The sequence below is a fragment of the Arachis duranensis genome, chromosome 9 (assembly GCF_000817695.3).
Source record: "Arachis duranensis cultivar V14167 chromosome 9, aradu.V14167.gnm2.J7QH, whole genome shotgun sequence".
Lineage (NCBI taxonomy): Eukaryota > Viridiplantae > Streptophyta > Magnoliopsida > Fabales > Fabaceae > Arachis > Arachis duranensis.
Window position 1 is genome coordinate 56,294,182 of NC_029780.3, and position 5,113 is coordinate 56,299,294.

Consider the following 5,113-nt stretch of genomic DNA (forward strand, 5'->3'; position numbering starts at 1 on the left):
AGTGATCTTTGAAGATGAGGACACAAAAAAAGTGAAAAAGGGGAAAGGAATCACCAAGAGGAGCATGGAAGGGATGACTGAAGAAGATGATCAAGAGGGGGTGGTAGCTCCCAAACAAAGGAGATCACAAAGAGAGGAAGGACGAGAGCAAGTTCATGGTGCCATAGACATGAACCAGCTACAAAGATCAATTGAAGAGCTATCTCAGCAACTCATGCAAGCTCAACAAGAGCAATATCAAGGGCGCCAAGAGCAATATCTAGAGCCCCTTTGATAAATTGATATGATCAAGTGCTGTTTAATATATTTGTATCTCTTTATTGTTAATTGTGTTTTTCATATTTTTTTTAGTTGGAATTGGATAGAAAATTTTATATAAATAATATTTAAATTTTATTTGATATAGAAATGGAGATACAACTTATAGATATGCAATGATCAATGTTAGAGACAAAAAAATATGTACGCATATTTTTCATTGAAATTAACCAGAGCGCTGGGAACAATACTTGAGGGTTAAAGAGGAACGAGAAGCTTGGCAGCGTCAAATGGAGGAGAAGCAAGAGAGATGGCAACAACAAATGATGACTCAGCAGCAAGAGTTTCAAGCAAAGATTCTTGAAGGACAAAAAGAGCAATATAAGGAATTCAAAGAATCATATGATAAGCTGTACTTTAGTCAAGCTAAAGCAGGGGAATATTGTCACAACCTGTATCAATGGAAGAACATTCATCACACTATGGGGGAAGTTAGATATGTGCAAAAAGTAGAGAGTGAAGAAAACATACAAGCAAGGTTGGAGTACTTGACCCACAATTTGCCAACACTCAATCCACAAATCAAGCCATTTGAGCAGTGCCAAGAATTTAGAGACAAGCAGCAAGCAAGGTCTCATCACTATACGGAGGTAACACTTAACAGATTGGAAGAAGTTGGGCTCTCAGGACTCTTAGATTCTGTCTGGGATAGAAGATGCCCTGGTGAAGAAGCCCAAGACTATTTCAAGCTAGGGAAGAGAAAGAAGAAAAAGGGAGAATCAAGCAGCGGCCACAATCATTAGAAGGTGGCAAAGTTCTTTCATACTTCTAATAAGGAGATGCATGTCTGAAACATGATACGCCTCCACTGTTTATTTCCTTTTATTTCATTTTCATGCACTTTTTCTTGTTCAATAAGTAGCTAGAGAAATAATCTGCATAATGCTTGTCATTCATCACTTAGCTTTAGATTTTGTTTTGTTTCCCATATGCTTGAATAAAAGAGAAATGTTTGAATTAGAAAGTAGATATCCAATGTTGCATAAGTTAGAATGGAAGTTAATGGTGGTATATGTGTTTGATTAAATGCATAACTCATGAAATAATTGCTGCATAATGTCATTTTTATTAAAGTGTGAGCTAGCTTGCTGTCATAAAGGTTCCTATCAGTAAAGAAAAAAATCCCTTGAGAACAAAATAAAACAGAAAGAAAAGGAAGAAGAAAAAGCCAATGTGGCAAGAAAAAAATAAAGAATAAAGGCTGGGCACCAATAGCTTGGACCCTAGGACACATGCCTGTGGTGTTCTTGTACTAGGATATGCTTGGATAAGTAAATTCTAAGGGGTATTTCAAAACCTAGCCACTTAGATCAACTGATTTAGGATGGCCAATTGAAAGTCCACAATAAAGAGCAACCTAGCTACAGAACATTTAGTTATCCAAAGAGATGCTGGGTATAAATGATCCTAGGAGGAAATAGTGAGCCATGTGTCTGTGATGAGTATTAATCTTCCTCAATAAAAATTTTGATTGTCACAAGTAACAAACCCCAATAAAATAACTGAGAGTATTAATCCCGGGTCATTCTTCCTAAGAATTACAATGAAGTGCTTTATTATTGGCTATGAAGGAATGTTTGGGGTTTTTGTAATAAGAGACAAGGAATGTAAATAGCAAAAGAAATAAACTAATAACTAAGAAAGCTCTTGGCAAGGAGTGAGAATTAGAAGTCCTATCCTCATTATCCTCTTCAATTGTGACAAGAATTGTCCATTGCTCCACTTAGTTAACCTCTAACTCTGAAGGAAAGTCAAGTGGACATAATCAATTTGAGACCACAAGTCTTAGTCAAATCATAGTGAAAGACTAGCTTTAGCGGTATTCAAATCGACTAGCAACTTCCAATTATCAATCAACAAGAGATTTTGATAACTCAAGTGTCACTAATTACTCAACTCAAGCCAAGAGGAGAAAAGTCTAACTCATAACTAAAAGAGACATTTCATCAAACACATAGAGGGCAATAAAAGCAAACAACATAATTTGTAAGAATTAAAGAAAACTACAACTACAAAAGCAAGAGATCAACAATAGGAGACTAGAGCAAATATAAAAAGACATGGAAATCATAAATTGCATTGAAAGGAAATGGAGATCTACATAAGAGTTCATAAACTAAAATTAACAAGATAAAGGAATTAATAAAAGAAATAAAATGCTAAACAACTAAACATAAAAGGAAAATTAAAGCAAAAGAAGAAGTAGATCTAGATCTAAAAAGAGTAAAACTAAGAACCCTAATCTAGAGAGAGAAGAGAGCCTCTCTCTCTAGAATTCTAAATCTCTCTCAAAAACTTTGTGTATGAATCACCCCCCTTTGACCCATTTTGAATTTTGCATGTAACATGCTCAGAGATGAGTTGGATTTGGGCCTGTGAAGCTTAGAAATCGCCCCTAGCATTTTCACTTTGATGAGGTCACATGCGAGCATCGACGCGTACGTGTGGGTCACACGTACGCTTCACTGGGCAATTTTCTATCCACTATTATGCGTCCTGTAACGCGTACGCGTTGCCTGGCGACTTCATCTTCCATGCGTGAGCGTATGCCACGTGTGCGCATCGATGAGTGCATCCCAAATCCTTGATTTTCCATAATTTCTCCACTTTTCATGCTTTCCTCTTCATTCCTTTGATCTATTCCTAGCCTTTTCAACCTGAATTCACTAACAAACACATCAAGGCATCTAGTGGAATCAAAGGTGGATTAAAATGAGCAAATTAAGGCCTAAAAAACATGTTTTCACACTTAAGCACAAATTAGGAGAAAATCATGAAACCATGATATTTCATTGAATAAATGTGAGAAAATGTGATAAAATCACCCAAAATAAGCACAAGATAAACCCTAAAAATTGGGTTTATCATTTGTCTTATTTTTGTAATCTCTAGTTATTAGATTAGTATTAAAGGGAAAAGATCACCCATGTTTTAGGATCTTCTTCCACACTATTTTCGAATTACATTACTATTTTCTATAAGCTATGAGTAACTAAACCTCCTAAGTTAGGGTTACGAGCTCTGCTGATTCTCATGGATTAATAATATTACTGTTTCTATTTCAATATGTCTGATTTTATTCACTTACACGTTCTCCTTCTTGAATCTCAATGAATTGTGGGTGAACCGTGACATTCATCCTTGGTCTACATGGGTTTCGTGCGAGTCCTGACCTGGATAGCATTGAACTAAAGCTAGAGATACATTGCAGATTCCAAGAGCGCGCCTGGGCAACTTTGGATACGTGACATGAAATTTCGTTGACCATGGGTTATTGAGATTTCTGTGGCACTAAGGCTAGACTCAGAGAAGCAGCACTCTCTAATCCGGAAGATCCGACCTTGTATGTGGTATTTTGAGTAGGATCGTGAAGGGGAGTAGCTTAGAGCTTCATCTTTGGCTATAGTAAGAAGCCTTGAGTCAACTTGATGAGAGGACATGAGTTACTCAGATATGGTGGATGGCTGTGGTTTAGAAGAGATTAACTTGATGAGAGGACATGAATTAGTCACTTACGACTGCCATTGAATGAATCATTCGTTATTGAAGTAGACTATAAGAAAAGTTAATCTGGAAAGAAATAGCATCTCCGAAGCCTTAACTGAATCTTTATCACTGTTTTCACATCAATCTGATATCTCACAGGGAGTTTTCTATACTCTAACATAGAAACTCCCATTCTTTCTCTTTCTTGGTTTTCTTTTTCTTGTTTTTGAGCAGGGATAGAGATAAAGAACTTCTCTTTGATCCTGACCCTGAACATGAGAGGACTCTAAGGAGGTGGCTACAACAAGTTAGAGCACAACACTCCAGAGAAAACCTCACAGAGCTTTTCAAATAAGAAGCTAAGAATACAAACATGGCAGCCAATCCCAATGATAGAGGAGACGCAAGGAAGGTCCTAGGTGTCTTTACTGCACCCACTTCTGACTTCTATGGACGGAGCATCTATATACTTACTAATGGTGCAAATAACTTTGAGATGAAGCCTCAACTGGTCACTCTAGTTCAACAGAACTGCCAATTTAATGGACTTATATAGAAAGATCCCAATAGATTCATCTCTAATTTCTTGTAGATCTGTGATACTGTCAAGACTAATGGAGTGGATCGAGAGATTTACAAGCTGATGCTTTTCTCCATCGCTGTAAGGAACAGAGCTAGGTTATGGTTGGATTCTCAGCCCAAGGAAAGCCTAGACTCTTGGGAGAAGGTGGTCAATGCATTATTGACCAAGTTCTTTCCACCTCAGAAGTTGAGCAAACTTAAGGTGGAAGTTCAAACCTTCAGACAGAAAGAGGGTGAATCCCTCTATGAAACCTGGGAGAGGTACTAGCAATTAATCAGAAGGTGCCCTCCTAACATGATTTCAGACTGGACCATGCTGGATATCTTCTATGATGGTCTTTCTGAGATGTCCAAGATGGACTTGGACCACTCTGTTGATGGATCAATCCACTTGACGAAAATTCCTGAAGAGGCATAGGAACTCATTGACATGGTTGCTAACAACCAATTCGTGTACACTTCTGGGAGGAACCCTGTAAACAATGGGGTAGCTCATAAGAGAGGAGTCCTGGAGGTTGACACTCTGAATGCCATATTGGCTCCGAACAAGATCCTGACCCAACAGGTCAACATGATCTCTCACCATCTGACTGGATTGCAAGCTGCAGCTAGCAGCACTCAAGAAGCCTCCTATGAAGGAGATGCCTATGATCCATATCAACCCATGATGGAGGAGGTTAACTAAGTTTCGTGTGGGGCAACCATCATCAAGCTCTGAGAAGGACGG

The 5,113-nt window shown here is 38.1% G+C and overlaps 1 non-coding gene across 1 annotated transcript; it reads right to left on the minus strand.

Moving 5' to 3' along the window:
- Positions 1–4,579: 4,579 nt before the first annotated feature.
- Positions 4,580–4,688, minus strand: LOC127741715 (small nucleolar RNA R71). Its single transcript, XR_008002920.1, has one exon. It is a non-coding gene; the product is annotated as a small nucleolar RNA R71 (small nucleolar RNA).
- Positions 4,689–5,113: the final 425 nt, after the last annotated feature.